This window comes from Loxodonta africana, chromosome 8, assembly GCF_030014295.1.
Source record: "Loxodonta africana isolate mLoxAfr1 chromosome 8, mLoxAfr1.hap2, whole genome shotgun sequence".
Lineage (NCBI taxonomy): Eukaryota > Metazoa > Chordata > Mammalia > Proboscidea > Elephantidae > Loxodonta > Loxodonta africana.
Genome location: NC_087349.1, coordinates 316,467 through 334,509, shown reverse-complemented (window position 1 = coordinate 334,509; position 18,043 = coordinate 316,467). Strand labels below are relative to the sequence as shown.

At 46.7% G+C, this 18,043-nt stretch overlaps 1 protein-coding gene across 4 annotated transcripts in view; it reads left to right on the top strand.

Moving 5' to 3' along the window:
• Window positions 1-1,562: 1,562 nt before the first annotated feature.
• The window catches only part of ZNF775 (zinc finger protein 775), a 29,465-nt gene continuing 12,984 nt past the window's right edge, over window positions 1,563-18,043 (top strand). For 2 of the 4 annotated variants that reach the window (XR_010322558.1, XR_010322556.1), the window contains exon 1: window positions 1,563-1,625. The gene's annotated coding sequence lies outside the window, so the exon portion shown is untranslated. The remainder of the gene's footprint in view (window positions 1,626-18,043) is intronic. The other 2 variants (XM_064289553.1, XR_010322559.1) reach the window with 2 other exon arrangements.

Below are 18,043 nucleotides of genomic sequence, written 5' to 3'. Positions count from 1 at the left end.
AGTCAGCCCTGAAACTTGGCCATAGCTCAGCCTCCTAGACCGCTGTCTCCTCAACTTGGAAACGAAGGGGTTGAATTTCATGATCTCGAAGGAGTCTTTAAGGGAACCCTAAAATTCTCCTGTAGCGATCCCTAGTGGGTACACCCCACCCACCATCCCCAGGAGGCCTTACACACCCGCTACGTGCCCACTGCTGTCCTGGGTGCTAAGGGGGCACCGCAAGTTCTCTCCCCGCCCACATCCACGCGACGGTCTCTTCACCAACGTGCTCTTCCTGCCGCCACGGGATGCACAGTAACGTGCTGACTGAACAGCAACTCTCAGTGGAAGAACTACCGCCGTGTGAGACGTGCCCCAGCCCGCGCTCGGAGCAGGGGCTCGTGTTCTTCAGCGCACGAAGGAGGGTCGGCGTTCGGGGGTTATCCGGGGGACAGTCGCTTCCAGTGCAATATGCGTCCGACCTCAGAAACGTTTAAACCTTCAAGAGACTCCAGGAGTCCCGGGGACGGAGACCCAGGCGGGCTGCAGCCAGGACCGCGGGCAAAGGAAGACACGTCCCAGCAGCGTTTTAATTCTATTATGAAAACATTCTGCATCCACTCTGAAATGTGGTGTCTGGGGTCTTAAATGCTAACAAGTGGCCACCTAAGATGCAACAATTGGTCTCAACCCACCTGGAGCAAAGGAGAATGAAGAACACCAAGGCCACATGACAACTAAGAGCCCAAGAGACAGAAAGGGCCACATGAACCAGAGACCTACATCATCCTGAGACCAGAAGAACTAGTTGGTGCCCGGCCACAATCGATGACTGCCCTGACAGGGAGCACAGCAGAGGACCCCTGAGGGAGCAGGAGATCAGTGGGATGCAGACCCCAAATTCTCATAAAAAGACCAAACTTAATGGTCTGACTGAGACTGGAGGAACCCCGGCGGCCATGCTCCCCAGACCTTCTGTTGGCACAGGACAGGAACCATCCCCGAGGACAACTCATCAGACATGAAAGGGACTGGTCAGCGGGTGGGAGAGAGACGCTGATGAAGAGTGAGCTAATTATATCAGGTGGACACTCGAGATTGTGTTGGCAACTCTTGTCTGGAGGGGGGATGGGAGGATAGAGAGAGAGGGAAGCCGGCAAAATTGTCAAGAAAGGAGGGACTGAAAGGGCTGACTCAAGAGGGGGAGAGCAAGTGGGGGTAGGGAGTGAGATGTATGTAAACTTACATGTGACAGACTGATTGGATTTGTAAACGTTCACTTGAAGCTTAATAAAAGTTAATAAAAAATAAAAAATAAAAAAAAATTGGAGGCCCGCCCCCCCTTTCGCGCCCGGCGCCGAACGGGTTAATGCCGGCCCCGCCCCGCTCGGCCCGTAGGGGCGGGGTCAGCCCGCCCATTCGACGATTGGCTCTGGAGAACAAAGGGACCGCCCCTCGGGCTTCTCCGACGGGTTCGAACTGGTCATGTGAGCTGTATAGCCAATCAGATGGCCAGAAAGCCCTGGGGATGGCCAGGCCTACCAGCCAATCAGGGGTGTCTTCCCGCCCCACCTGCCCCCGGACTGGCCCGGCCGCGGCGGCGACCGCTGGCGGCTGGTACCGTCGACCTCGGCTCCCAGGCCCAGGTATTTCTTTCCAGGTGTCACTTGCCCCGCCCGCCCAGGCTCTGGGTTTCGGGCTGGGGAGCAGCGGGGCTAGGGCGCGCTGTTGCTGTAGGATCAGTGCCCAGCCGCGCGCCTCGCCCTTGTCCCCCTCAGCCGGGGTGGGGGAGGGTGTTAGGGCAGGGGTCTCCCGGTTCCCTCGCTCCGAACTTTCCCTTGTCCCCCTCTCCCGGAACTCCCCTCCAACCTTCCCACTCCCCCTTCCCGAACCTCCCCTCTCCCCGCTCCAGCCTCCGCACCCTCCTCTCCCGTACCTCCCCACTCTTCACTCTCTCCCCTCCGATCTCCCTGCTTCACCCCAACCTCCCAACTCCGAACCTTCCCACCCTCATTCTCGAACCTCATACCCCAGCTCGAACTTCCAAGCCCCCCAAACCTCCTCCCTATCCTCCCTCCCCCAAACTACTCTGGGGCAGGGACTGGAGCGGGCTGTCGGCAGGGGCATGTGAGGGGGACTGGGAGTCCCCTGAAGGCGGCATGAATTGGGGAAGCGGTGTCCATGCCCTTCCCGAGGTCTGGAAAGGGTGTCGAAGTTGGTTTTCAGGTGTAGTGATGCACATAGAGTTGTTCAGAGGCAGCCGAAGAGCAATCCCCATTTTTCGACAAGCATTCCCGAGGAAGGGAAAGTTGAATGGTAGATTCAGGAGAGATTTGAGGGCTGGAGGCCCGTGGGTGCTCTCTAGGGCTTCCACTGGCCCTTCTATAAACTAAATGGGAGAATGACTGAGGTCCTGGTGGCATCTCGGGGAGATGCTCTGGGCAAGCTGAAATTCAATTCCGTTAAAAAGCACTAAGTCAGATTTGGATATGGTTGTGCCCTGTGGCAAAACTTCGGCATATTCTTTGCCACTCACAATCTGGTTTGGAAGACAAGAAGCGCAAGAGGCAACACCAGGAAAGTAAAACAGGAGATGTAAATATAGGTTCAGCAGCTCAGGCAGACCCTAGCAGGATGTGTGGCCTTGGTGGTGGAAGGTTTTGGGAGGTGGAGATGCCAGAAGAGGCATTCCAGGTGAGTAACAGCTGAAGGACCAAGGACACCCCCCATGGAGGTGGCTAGGGGAACAGGTGGCTGGAGGCCTGATGAAGACCCACTGTATCCCCTGCAGAAGGAAGGGAAGGAGGTGGTCCCGGGTGTGGGTTATGCTGAGAAATCCAAGGGCCAAGCGAGGGTGGCCTGGAGGGAGGAGCGCGGTCAGGGTGGTACATTCTCATCTGCTTTGAGGCAGGGGTATGCCTGCGCTATCAAGGGGGAAACACTCCTTTCCTTTTCCAGGTCCTTTGAATGCAGCAAGGGGGTGGAAAAGTTTATAAATTAAAATGTGACAGCTGTCCAAAGAGTTGTTAGCAGTCAGGGTTGCCCTTCATTTTTAGAGATTATGGGGACCCCCAGGCCCAGCAGATCAGGTGCCCATGAGAAGGAGTCTTGGGAGGAGGTGCCTCAGGACCAGGCTGGGTGAATCCAGGGACCTCCAGGAGGTGGGCAGGCACCAGGGGTGAGGCCATGAGGTGCTGACCTGTGCCATGTTGGCAGTCCCCAGTGAGTGCTGGTGGAGCTGCGCACACCAGGGAGACCCTGAGTTTCAATTCTTAGGATGTAGGGGTGGTGAGAGGATGATGGCAGCACTAACCTGAAAAGAATTTGTCTTGTGCCCTTGTGAACATTTTCCAGAGCACTTTCCCACTCCCCCCCCACCCCACTTATCAATACTATACATAACCCTGGTGGCGTAGTGGTTAAGTGCTATGGCTGTTAACCAAAGGGTTGGCAGTTCAAATCCGCCAGGCGCTCCTTGGAAACTCTACGGGGCAATTCTCTGTCTTATAGGGTTGCTATGAGTTGGAATCAATTCGGCGGCACTGGGTTTGGTTTTGGTTTTATACATAAGAGTAAGAATTATTATTTCAATTTGCAGTTGGGGAAACTGAGGCCCAGAGGAGGAAGGTGACATGCCCAGAGTCACACAGCTAACCAGAAGCAAAGCCAGCCCTGGGTCTTGGGCCTCTCAGTGCTGAGCTTTCCCCTCTACAATGTGTTTTTTTTTTTTTTTGGAGTGATGGGATGCTGTCTCAGGCTTTTACTATTAGGCACTTTAAAACTCTTCCAGCCTCTACCCATATGCAGTTCCCAAACCACTTCCACATTGTAGGTATCTGTTAGAGCAGCACCCCACTCCTGGTACCAAATTCTGTCTTAGTTATCTATTGCTGCTATAACAGAAATTCTGCAAGTGGATGGCTTTAACAAACAGAATTTTATTCTCTCACAGTCTAAGAGGCTGGAAGTCTGAATTCAGGGCACCAGCTCCAGGGGAAGGCTATCTCTCTCTGTCGGCTCTGGTTAAAGGTCTTTGTCATCAATCTTCACCTGGTCTAGGGGTGTCTCAGTACAGGGATCTCATACCACCAAGAAGGAATAGCCTGGAGAAGAGCACATCCTTTGGACCTGGGGTCCCTGCACTCATGCAGGTGGCCTGACAGACCACCATGCCCCTCCAGGCTGACCCTGTCATGGCTGTATGAGTCTGTGGCTTCCATTCCCACTACCCGAGCAGGAGGGCCTTCGGTGGCTGAGTATGAGGACATGTGTGTTGTGCTTTGTGCTCCTGCTCTCATGAGCATGCTGTACTGTCACTATGTTCACGTGGCAACATCCACATGGATGATTCCTTTGTCCTTTGCATGTACAGGTTTGCAGATGTTGTTACATGTAGGTGTGCCTCTGGATGTGTGTGCACTTGGCTTTGATACCAGGTTCTTCCTGCACATTTAGGACTTACAAATCCAGCATCAGCAGCTGCTAACTGACCTGTTTCCCAGGAGAGAATATGATTCCATATGTGGCCAGAAGAGCCACTGCTCCCAAGTCCTCCATTCATCATTTGCTCTGTATTGAGAACCTTCTGCATACCAGGGCAGGGCAGGGCCCCCGTCTTCCTTACAGTCTGGTACCATGCTCTCCAATAGAATATTCTAGGCTTTGGGACTGGGAGTGTCATTCCCACGAGGTGGTCCATGGTTGTGTGCTCGTCCTGGCACAGCATGTCCCGGCCATGTGGCCTGAGCACATGGCTCACTTCTCTGCACCACAGTTCCCTTCACTGTGAAACAGTGACAACATTAGCACGCCTCATTGTGAGGAGAAAGGGTGGTGGTCCTGCTGCCTTCCGTGTCCAGATCTGCAGATAAGCAAGGGTGGGAGCAGTGAGCGCACACTCAGACCTCTGTGGGCAAGCTGCTTGTTTCATTTGGGCTAGACAGCTGCCTCCATCCTGGTTCATCCCTGGAGACATTGTCCTGGGCCCAGCCCTAAGTCCACTTCCTATGAGTGGTCAGGGAGGGCTGAGGAGTGGCAGCCAGCCCAGAGCTGCCATGTGTGACCAGACTCTAGGAGCAGGTGAAACAGGGGCAGAAGTGGCCAAAGTCAGGAAGGAGGTGGCTAGGTAGAAGATGCAGGCCCTCCAGGAAGCACGGGGCCTGCTCCAGTGTGGGTGGGGTAGAGGGGCCAGCCTTGCCTGCCTGTGTTTCCCAGGAGGGGAGCAGTGGCAGAGAGGTGTGGGCTAGTTTGGGGAGGTGTCAGCCCTCAAGACCTCCTGTCCATGTGAAGGCACGGGGCAGCCCCAGCCCCTGTTGCTCCTCATCCCCACCTGTGCCCGAGTCTGTGCATGATGAGAATGTTCCAGAGGCTGAGACTTGGGAGGGTGTGAGGAGACCTGGATATGCCCCAAACTGCTTCTCCATGGCCTGTGCCCCCTTCCTCTGCTAAACCCAACCTCTGCCCCCCCAAGCCTGCCACCTGCCCCAGAGGCTGCGTGTGTGTGGGCACTGTCTGTAGGCATGGCAGCGTGTCCTGGGCCCAGGGCCTTGGGGTGGGCGTGGGGCAGTGACTGCAGGGTGCGTCCTGCTTCCCCCAGACCTTGCTGGGCAGCAGAGGTGGATGAAATGGCCTGCAGAGGTCTGGGTGCTGGGAAGGATGGTGACTCTATCCCCACAAACGCTCTTTTATGATGAGGGCGTGCGTGATGTTTTGCTGGCAGCCTCTGTCTGGTGTCCTCTGGCAGTGCTGTGGGGGACAGGGGGACAAGGAGGGCATGTGGGCAGAGCAAGAGAATGGGGTGTGGGCAGTGCCAGCCAGCAGAGAATTGTCTGCCCGAGGGCATTTCCTGGGCCTGGCTTTTCTCAGCATTCTTGTCCCCAGGACACTGGGCAGCCATTTTCCCCAGTGGAGCATACAGATGGGTATGGGTGCCCCAGGCGTGGCCTGCCCCCTCCCCCATTCCTGTTCCCCTCCATTGCTGCCCCTTTCCTATGCCCTCCATCACTCTTGTGCTCCTGGCCTCTCATTTCCTCTTCCCCTTGCTCTGTTCCCATGTCTCCACTCTGACATGGGCCACGCCCCACCTCCCTGAGCCCCGCCCCCCAGCTGGGCTGTGGCCTGTGGCAGCAGGATGCGTGGGGTGACTGCTCTGGGCAAGTGGCTGGGCATCTGTCACTCTCTGCTGCCAAGACAGGTGCCTCAAGTAGGAGTGTCTCTGCTCTGGCTCCCGGAGCCTCTAGCTTTGTTGTGGGGCGTTCACCCCGACTTCACCCTATGTTTGTAACCTGCACCTCCAAACCCCAGTCTGCACTCCACATTGCAGTGACCTCTGAGCCTGTTCATTGGATATCACACCTCCAGTTCTGTGAGGGGTTCCCTGAGGCACAGAATGACCTGGTGGGAGAGAGGGGTGCAGGGCTCCCTAGCATTCATGGGGCCCTGGTAGGTGGGTGCTGCCCTCTCCTGAGCTGTCCCTGTCCTCAGCAGCCCCACCCACCTCTCATCAGGACTCAGGTCCCCAGTCTTGTCAGAAGGTGGAGGCATCTTGGGCCTCTGCAAGGCTCCCGGGCTGACTGATGGCTGCCTTCACAGCAGGGCATGGGTGCTCACATCTCTAGACAGACAGACAGACAGACAGACAGACAGACAGACAGCCAAATTCAACAGGGGGCTAGGGGATGTGGGTGCCAGACTGTGCAGCCCAGTGTCTGGGCATGTCCTGTCAAGACAGGCCTGATCCAAGCTGACACATGAACACCACGCCAGGTATGCAGTGTTATGTGAGATTGGGGTTGTTCCCTTATACCAGGGCTTCCAACTGGTTTTTATGTATACGTAAGCATCACCTGGGAGTCTTGTAAAAATGTAGATCCTGATTCAGTATATCTGGGATGGAACAATAGCATCACTAGAGGAGTGTGGGGGGTGCAGAGCGCACTGGGTAACGTTATTAGAGGGGTGACAACAGAATGACTGTCTATAAAATTTTTGTACAGTGCTTCAGCAGTGACTTTTTTTTTCCAACATCTGTAGTTATGACAACAAAAATATTTTTCTAAGCCCAGCTCACAAGTATCGGTATACCTACAAGGCTAAAACTCTATGCTAATTTACTTTAGAACCTTTTAACGCTCTCCAGTCAGAGCTGTCATGATATCCAATTAAAATGATGCTTCAGGTCACATGGTCTCATCTGCACAGGTTGTAAGCACTGCTCTTCTTTTGTGGCTGCCGGTGTTTTTTTAGTTGCTGATTTTGTCAAATTTTCTGGTGTTTTAGCCACAATATGGTGGTAATTAGTATTTGTGAACCTGTATCAATAACTTTTTTTGAGAATGAAGTAGAAATTAAAGGAAAAGAAGAAGAAAAATAAAAAAAGACTTCTGCACAGTTACTCATAGTATTGTAACTAATGTTATAATTAAATGTAGAAAGATTTTACAAAGCAGATTTGTTGTTAGTATTCATATAATCTAAGAAATACACATTTAAGCAATTCATCACTTACTATTTTTCACCATATCACATATTATTTTATGATTAAAATTGATAATAAACATTAGTAAGGATTCTGAATGATCTGGTATGGGAGGAGGTCCATGGGGGAGAGTTACCGCACTGGGTGACACCAACCCTAGTGACAGCACTGGGTGGAAATGCAAATTGTCAGCAGGGGTTTGAAATGGAACCAACTGGTTTGAAGCCCTGCTTTATACAGATGGTCGAGGCCTCTGAGAGGGTGATGTTTAGTAAGGGCCCAAGGAGGTGGGAAGCGAGTTACGCAGACATCTGGGGGGAGCATTCCACCAGGGGTCGGCCTGCATGGAAGCCTAAGCAGGAGGATTCTTTAAGCAGCCAGGAACCAGGGGGACAGGCCCTTGCCCAGGGCAGCTTCCCTGTTCCTGGCATGCCTCCTTGCTCAGGGCACCACCCCTGGGCCAGGCAAGTCCCTTGCCTGGGACACCTCCCCTCTGCCCACCACAGCCTTACCATGAAATGTTCAGGAGACATGAGCGTAAAGAGACAAGCCCCAGGTTGGGTAACTAGGGATTAGTTATCGAGTAACCAGAACAGACTAGTCCATGTGGCGTGGGGAGAGCTGGTGTTAGCCCCCATGAAGTTTGTATGGGAATGTGGGAGAGGACTCTGAGGGCATGGAGGCTAGTGGTTGGGCAACCTTCCTTTCTTTGGGTGGCTTTGTGGTTGTGTCTTCACGACCAACCATACCAGTGCCAAACGGACCTCTAAATGTGCTTGCGTTTCCTGGACCCCATATGAGCATCCTGCCAGTGTTCGGGTGTGGGGCTGAAGCACTGGCCTGTGGGTTGGGAGGCCTGGGCTCTTGCCCAGCTCGGCCATCTAATTACCTGTGACTTGGGGCAGGTTAATGGCCTTCTCTAGCCTTAGTTTTCTCTTTATAACACAGGAATTATGCCCACTTGCCTAGTGGTGAGTTGAGTGTGCAATTAAAAACACCTGCAAATTTTCAAATGAGGTACTGGACAGAAAAGCTCTTGGAAGAAGAGTGTGCTGGCTGGGGTGGGATGAGGACTGGGTAACACCATTTTCTTCCTTGTCCCACAGGCCATTGCTCTTTCTTCCACTCCCGTTGCCTACAGGTGCAGGGCAGGGACCCATCCATAGGGGAGGGATCTGCCTGTGGGCACCGTGGGGCTCCAAGGAGCGAGGCCTGGCTGGCAGCAGCACAGGTACAAGGGAGGAGGGGGCAGGCGGAGACCAGGGATGTGGTGCCTCCATGGGGGAAGGACATGGAAGGCCATATCAAAGGGTGGGAAAAAGGCCATGGAGGCCACAATAGGACATGGCAGGGGAGGGGATGGAGAGCCTATGCTGTGCTCATCAGACATCGAAACATGGCATTCAGCTGGTTGAAACCAGCCCTATGGTCCTTGGTCAGAACAGTGTCGCACTTAGGGTCACTCAGAGTTCATTGATGGTCTTTATCAGGAAAGCTGGTGTGGGGCTGATTGTGATGAGATCAGCAGTCAGTCCTTTGCAGTCATGTGACCTTGGTGCAGTCCTCCCCACATTCCTACCCCATGGCCACCAGCCTGGGCCCTCAGAGAGGGTAGGTGCCCCAGAGCAGAGGCCCCATTGCCCTTGTGGGGGTCTTCTACCTAGTCATTTCGATGATCTAAGACAGAGACAACACACAAGCCATGACAGTATGACAAAGTGACACACTGGAGTTCTGCTGCTATTCATAAGGTTTACACTGGCCAGTTTTCAGAAGTAGACTGCCAGGTCTGTCTTCCTAGACTGTTTTAGTCTGGAAGTTCTGCTGAAACCTGTCCAACAAGGGTGACCCTGCTGATATTTGAAATACTGGTGGCAAAGCTTCCAGCAGCATAACGACAAGCAACAGGTTTCAGCAGAGCTTTCAGACAAAGACAGACTAGGATGAAGTACCTGCCAGTCTACTTCTGAAAAAATTGGCCATTAAAAACCTTATGAATAGCAGCAGAACATTGTCTGTGTGGATGCAGTCAAGCATTTGGGACCTTCATTTGCTGATGTGGCAGCACTCAAAATGAGAAGAAACAGCTGCAAACATCCATTATTATTCGGAACTTGGAATGTACGAAGTATGAATCTAGGAAAATTGGAAGTCGTCAAAAATGAAAGGGAACGCATAAAGATTGCTATCCTAGGCTTTAGTGAGCTGAAATGGACCAGTATTGGCCATTTTGAATCAGATAATCATCTGATCTACTATGCCAGGAATGACATATTGAAGATCAATAGTGTTGCGATCATCATCAAAAAGAACATTTTAAGATCTAGCTTGAAGTACAACACTGTTCAGTGATAGGATAATATCCATACACCTACAAAGAAGACAAGTTAATGCAACTATTACTTAAATTTATGCACCAACCACTAAGTCCAAAGGTGAAGAAATTGAAGATTTTTACCAACTTCTGCTGTCTGAAATTGATCGAACATGCAATCAGGATGCATTGATAATTACTGGTGATTGGAATGTGAAAGTTGGAAACAAAGGAGGACCAGTAGTTGGAAAATATGGCCTTGGTGATAGAAATGATGCCAAAGATCACATGATAGAATTTTGCAAGACCAACTAATTCTTCATTTCAAATACCTTTTTTCAGAAACACAAATGGCAACTAAACATGTGGATCTCACCAGATGGAATACACAGGAATCAGTCTCACTACATCTATGGAAAGAGACAGTGGAAAGGCTCAATATCATCAGAACAAGGCCAGGGGTCGGCTGTGGAATAGACCATCAGTTGCTCATGTGCAAGTTGAAGTTGAAGAAAATTAGAACAGTTTCATGAGAGCCAAAGTACGACCTTGAGTCTATCCCACCTGAATTTAGAGATGATCTCAAGAACAGATTTGATGTGTTGAACACAAATGATTGAAGAGCAGACGAGTTGTGGAATGACATCAAGGACATCATCCATGAAGAAAACAAAAGATCATTAAAGACACAGGAAAGACAGGACCAAAATGGATGTCAGAAAAGACTCTGAAAGTTGCTCTTGAACATAGATTAGCTAAAGCAAAAGGAAGAGGTGATGAAAGAGCTGAAGAGAAGATTTCGAAGGGCAGCTCGAGAAGACAAAGTGAAGTATTATGACATGTGCAAAGATCTGGAGTTAGAAAGCCAAAAGAGAAGAACATGCTCAGCATTTTTCAAGCTGAAAGAACTGAAGAAAAAATTCAAGCCTTGGGTTGCAATTTTGAAGAATTTTAGGGGGAAGATATCAAACAATGCAGGAAGCATCAAAAGTAGATGAAAGGAATACACAGAGTCACTGTACCAAGAAGAAATTGTCAACGTTCAACCATTTCAGGAAGTAGCATATGATCAGGAACTGATGGTACTGAAGGAAGAGGTCCAAGCTGCACTGAAGGCATTGGCGAGAAACAAGGCTCCAAGAATTTACAGAATACCAATTGAGATGTTTCAACAAATGGATACAGCGCTGAAAGTGTTCACATGTCTATGCCGAGAAATTTGGAAGACAGCTACCTGGCCAACAGGCTGGAAGAGATCCATATTTTTGCCCATTCCAAAGAAAAAGGTGATCCAACAGAATGTGGAAATTATTGAACAGTATCATTAATATCATACATAAGTAAGATTTTGCTGAAGGTCATTCAGAAGTGGTTGCAGAAGCACATAGACAGGGAACTGCCAGAAATTAAAAGCCAATTCAGAAGAGGATGTGGAACAAGGGATTTCATTGCTGATGTCAGATGGATCCTGGCTGAAAGCAGAGAATACCAGAGAGATGTTTACCGGTGTTTTATTGACTATACAAAAGCATTTGACTGTGTGGATCATAACAAATTATGGATAACATTGTGAAGAATGGGAATTCCAGAACACTTAATTGTGCTCATGAGGAACCTGTACTTAGATCAAGAAACAATCATTCAGACAGAACGAGGGGGTACTGCATGGTTTAAAGTCAGAAAAGGTGTGCTTCAGGGTTGTATCCTTTCACCATTTTTATTCAGTCTATATGCTGAGCAAATAATCTGAGAAGCTGGACTCTAAGAAGAAGAACACAGTATCAGGATTGGAGGAAGACTCATTAACAACCAGTGATATGCAGATGACACAACCTTGCTTGCTGAAAGTGAAGAGGAGTTGAAGCATTTACTGATGGAGATCAAAAACCACAGAAGGTGGAGCCAAGATGGCAGAATAGACAGATGCTTCTGTCAAGCCCTCTTTACAACAAAGACCTGAAAAAACAAGTGAAATGACTATATTTGTAACAAGCTGGGAGCCCTGAGCATCAAAGGCAAGCTTAGACAACGAACTGAGGGGCAGGGGAAGGAAGAGACCATTCAGAAGTGGAGAGGAGTTGCTGGACCTGAATCGCGGGGAGCCCTCAGGCACCACTCTTGGAGCTTTGGCGGCAGCAGGCTGGTCCTAGTGTTGGGCCGCAGTTTCCTCAGGGAGAAGCAGCCAGTCACACAGCCCTCTCACACCTCCAGAACCTGAGGAGAAAGGCGCTCCCGGCAAAAGCTAAGTACTTGCGTATATTTTACCGCGCCCCTCCCCCACCCCCAACCCAGCTTCAGCGGCTGAATCCCTGGAGCTGAGATAGACCCTGGTGAGCACCTGGAGCTGTCCTCCCAGCCTTGGGGAAGGAAAAAAATTCCAACTGGGGGAAAAGATAATTTGCTAGCTCCATTAACTGGGGGAGCTCAGGACAGAAGCGGCTCCTGTCCAGGCATAAACCATCCATGGACCTTGAGCACCTTTCCCTTCTGCATGGACCTGTGTGGACCTATTTCGGGAGAATAGGCCCTTGTTGGCAAACTCCGACCATTTCAGCTGTGAGGTGGAGAGGTGGGTGTTTGACGTTTGACATTGCTTTGCCTATTAAACAAGGTCCTCAGCTACCCACAACAGGGACCTAAGGACTGGTGGCTCCATTTGGGTCGCCCGGCCACCCAAAAGAGGGGCCCAGGGTTAACTGGCACCTCCCAGTCCTTACAACAAAATCTTTGGGTGCCCGTGGTCCCTCTGCAGAGCCCATCCACCAGCACGCTCTAGGGAACGGAGACATGTTTTCCTCAGAGACGTGGGGGATGATTCTCAGCCCCCTGCCTTGTTCAGAGCGTGACCCCCAGCTGCAATCAGATACGGGTATATACGCCAATCACCCCTGCCCCTCTAAGACTGTAGGACAGAGCCTGTACCACACACTTGATATCAGCAACCTGGAAACCTGAGCTGAATTCATACAAGAAAACTGAATGGACTCCTAGACTAATGTACCTGATAACAGCTCTAGCCATCTGGGGACAGGACACCAGAGCTCCAAAGGCAAAAATAAGCTAGCTCACCCAAGCAACCCATAGGGGTATACCAAAACAAAACAAAGCAAGCAGCTACGACACAGTGAGCAAGCATAAACTAATACAATAACTTATAGATGGCTCAGAGACAACAGTCAGTATCAAGTCACATAAAGAAACAGGCCATGATCACCTCAACAGTCTCTCAAAACAAAGAATCCAGGGATCTTTTAGATGAAAGTTCATTCCTGGAAATACCACATGCAGAATACAAAAGTTTAATATACAGAACCCTTCAAGACATCAGGAAGGAAATGAGGCAATATGCAGAACAAGCTAAGGAACACACAGATAGAGCAACTGAAGAACTCAGAAAGATTATTCAGGAACATAATGAAAAGTTTAATAAAGCTGGAAAAACCCATAGACAGACAGCAATCGGAAATTCAGAAGATTAACAATAAAATTACAGAAGTAGACAACTCAACAGAAAGTCAGAGAAGCAGAATAGAGCAAGTAGAAGCTAGAATCTCTGAACTCGAAGATAAATCACTTGGCACTAATATATTTGAAGAAAAATCAGATAAAATAATTGAAAAAAATGAAGAAACCTTAAGAATCATGTGGGACTCTATCAAGAGAAATAACCTATGAGTGATTGGAGTACCAGAACAGGGAGGGATAACAGAAAATACAGAGAAAATTGTTGAGGATTTGTTGGCAGAAAACTTCCCTGATATTGTGAAAGATGAGAAGATATCTATCCAAGGTGCTCATCGAGCTCCACATAAGGTAGATGTTAAAAGAAAGTCACCAAGACATACTATAATCAAACTTGCCAAAACCAAAGATAAGGAGACAATTATAAGAGCAGCGAGGGATAAAAGAAAAGTCACCTACAAGGGAGACCCAATAAGAATAAGCTCGGACTACTCTGCAGAAACCAGGCGGGCAAGAAGGCAATGGGATGACATTTAAAAAATTGAAGGAAAAAAAATTGCCTGCCAAGAATCATATATCCATCAAAACTGTCTCTTAAATATGAAGGTGAAATTAAGACATTTCCAGATAAACACAAGTTGAGGGAATTCGTAGAAACCAAACCCAAACTACAAGAAATACTAAAGGGAGTTCTTCGGTTAGAAAATCAATAATATCAGGTATCGACCCAAGACTAGAACACTGAGCAGAGCAACCAGAAGTCAACCCAGACAGGGAAAAAAAAAAAAAAAAAAAAAAAGCCCAGCACAGGGAAACAGCGATGTTATTATATAAAAGAAGACATCATTAAAATAATAAAGAGGGACTAAGAAATGTAATCATACACCTTCCATATGGAGAGGAAGATACGGCGATACAAAGAAATAAAAGTTATAAATTTAGAAAAATAGGGGTAAATAATAAGGTAACCACAAAGGAGACAAACTATCCTACTCATCAAAATAAAATTCAAGGGAAAAATACAGACTCAGCAGAAACAAAATTAACAAGAAATATGAGGAAAGGACAATATATAAAGAAAATCTCAGCACATAAAATCAAGTGGGAAAAAGAAGCTGTCAACACACACAAAAAAGACATCAAAATGATAGCACTAAATTCATACCTATCCATAATTACCCTGAATGTAAATGGACTAAATGCACCAATAAAGAGACAGAGAGTGGCAGAATGGATTAAAAAACAAGATCCATCTATATGCTGCCTACAAGAGACACACCTTAGAGACACAAACAAACTAAAAGGATGGAAAAAAGTATATCAAGCAAACAACAATCAAAAAAGAGCAGGAGTGGCGATATTAATTTCTGACAAAATAGATTTTAAAGTTAAATCCATCAGAAAGGATAAGGAAGGACACTATAAAATGATTAAAGGGACAATATACCAAGAAGATATAACCATATTAAATATTTATGCACACGGTGACAGGGCTGCAAGATACATAAAACAAAACTCTATCAGCATTGAAAAGTGAGATAGACAGCTCCACAATAATAGTAGGAGACTTCAACGCACCACTTTCGGTGAAGGGCAGGACATCCAGAAAGGAGCTCAATAAAGACACGGAAGATCTAAATGCCACAATCAACCAACTTGACCTTGTAGGCATGTACAGAACACTCCACCCAACAGCAACCAAGTGTACTTTCTTTTCTAGTGCACATGGAACATTCTCTAGAATAGACCACATATTAGGTCATAAAGCAAGCCTTCACAGAATCCAAAACATTGAAATATTACAAAGCATCTTCTCTGACCGTAAGGCCATAAAAGTGGAAATCAGTAACAGGAAAAGCAGGGAAAAGAAATCAAACGCTTGGAAACTGAACAATACCCTGCTCAAAAAAGACTGGCTTATAGAAGACATTAAGGATGGAATAAAGAAATTCATAGAATCCAATAAGAATGAAAACGCTTTCTCTATCAGAACCTTTGGGACACAGTAAAAGTGGTCCTCAGAGGCCAATTTATATCAATAAATGCCCACATCCAAAAAGAAGAAAGGGCCAAAATCAAATAACTATCCCTACAACTTGAACAAATAGAAAGAGAACAACAAAAGAAACCCACAGGCACCAGAAGAAAACAAGTAATAAAAATTAGAGCTGAACTAAATAAAACAGAAAACAGAAAAACAGTTGAAAGAATTAACAAGACCAAAAGCTGGTTTTTTGAAAAACTTAACAAAATTGATAAACCATTGGCCAAACTGACAAAAGAAAAACAGGAGAGGAAGGAAATAACCTGAATAAGAAATGAGATGGGCGATATTACAACACACCAAACTGAAATTAAAAGAATCATATTAGATTGCTATGAAAAACTATACTCAAACCAATTTCAAAACCTAGAAGAAATGGATGAATTCCTAGAAACACTCTACCTACCTAAAGTAACACAAACAGAGGTAAAACAACTAAATGGACCCATAACAAGAGATTGAAAAGGTAATCAAAAAGCCCTGGTCTGGACGGCTTCACTGCAGAGTTCTACCAAACTTTCAGAGAAGAGTTAACACCACTACTACTAAAGGTATTTCAGAGCACAGAAAACAACGGAATACTACCAGACTCATTCTATGAAGCCACCATATCCCTGATACCAAAACCAGGTAAAGACACCACAAGAAAAGAAAATTATAGACCTATATCCCTCATGAATGTAGATGCAAAAATCCTGAACAAAATTCTAGCCAATAGAATTCAACAACGTATCAAAAAAATAATTCACCATGACCAAGTGGGATTCATACCAGGTATGCAGGGATGGCTCAACATTAGAAAAACAATTCATGTAATCCACCACATAAATAAAACAAAAGACAAGAATCACATGATTTTATCAATTGATGCAGAAAAGGCATTTGACAAAGTTCAACACTCATTCATGATAAAAACTCTCAGCAAAATAGGAATAGAAGGAAAATTTCTCAACATAATAAAGGGCATTTATACAAAGCCAACAGCCAACATCACCCTAAATGGAGAGAGCCTGAAAACATTCCGATTAAGATCGGGGACCAGACAAGGATGCCCTTTTATCACCACTCTTATTCAACATTGTGCTGGAAGTCCTAGCCAGAGCAATTAGGCTAGATAAAGAAATAAAGGGCATCCAGATTGGCAAGGAAGAAGTTAAAGTATCTCTATTTGCAGATGACATGATCTTATACACAGAAAACCCTAAGGAATCCTCCAGAAAAGTACTGAAACTAATAGAAGAGTTCAGCAGAATATCGGGATACAAGATAAACATACAAAAATCAGTTGGATTCCTCTACACCAACAAAAAGAACATCGAAGAGGAAATCACCAAATCAATGCCATTTACAGTAGCCCCCAAGAAGATAAAATACTTAGGAATAAATCTTACCAGAGATGTAAAAGACTTATACAAAGAAAACTACAGTACACTTCTGCAAGAAACCAAAAGAGACTTACATACGTGGAAGAACATACCTTGCTCATGGATAGGAAGACTTAACATTATAAAAATGTCTATGCTACCAAAAGCAATCTATACATTTAATGCAATTCCGATCCAAATCCCAACGACATTCCTTAATGAGATGGAGAAACAAATCACTAATTTCATATGGAAGGGAAAGAGGCCCCGGATAAATAAGGCATTATTGAAAAGGAAGAATAAAGTGGGAGACCTTACTTTACCTGATTTTAGAACCTATTATTACACCTCAGTAGCCAAAATAGCCTGGTACTGGTACAACAACAGATACATGGACCAATGTAACAGAATTGAGAATCCAGACATAAATCCATCCACATACGAGCAGCTGATATTTGACAAAGGCCCCAAAACAGTTAAATGGGGAAAACAGAGTGTTTTTAACAAATGGTGCTGGCATAACTGTATATCCATCTGCAAAAAAATGAAAGAAGACCCATACCTCACACCATGCACAAAAACTAACTCAAAATGGATCAAAGACCTAAATATAAAATCTAAAACAATAAAGATCATGGAAGACAAAATAGGGACAACGTTAGGAGCCCTAATACGTGGCATAAACAGGATAGAAAACATTATAAAGAACGTAGAAGAAAAACTAGATAACTGGGAGCTCCTAAAAATCACACTTATGCTCATCCAAAGACTTCACCAAAAGAGTAAAAAGACTACCTACAGACTGGGAAAAAGTTTTTAGCTATGACATTTCTGATCAGTGCCTGATCTCTAAAATCTACATAATACTGCAAAAACTGAACTGCAAAAAGACAACCGAATTAAAAAATGGGCAGAAGACATGAATAGACACTTCACTAAAGAAGACATTCAGGTAGCTAACAGATATATGAGGAATTGTTCATGATCATTAGCCATTAGAGAAATGTAGATCAAAACTACAATGCGATTTCATCTCACTCCAACGGGGCGGGCATTAATCCAAAAAAACACAAAATAATAAATGTTTGAGGTGTTGTGGAGAGATTGGAACACTTCTACACTGCTGGTGGGAATGTCAAATGGTACAACCACTTTGGAAATCGATTTGGCGGTTCCTAAAAAGCTAGAAATAGAACTACCATATGATCCAGCAATCCCACTCCTTGGAATATATCCTAGAGAAATAAGAGCCTTTGCATGAACAGATATATGCACATCCATGTTTATTGCAGCACGGTTTACAATAGGAAAAACATGGAAGCAACCAAGGTGCCCATCAACGGATGAATGGATAAATAAATCATGGTATATTCACAAATGGAATACTACGCATCGATAAAGAA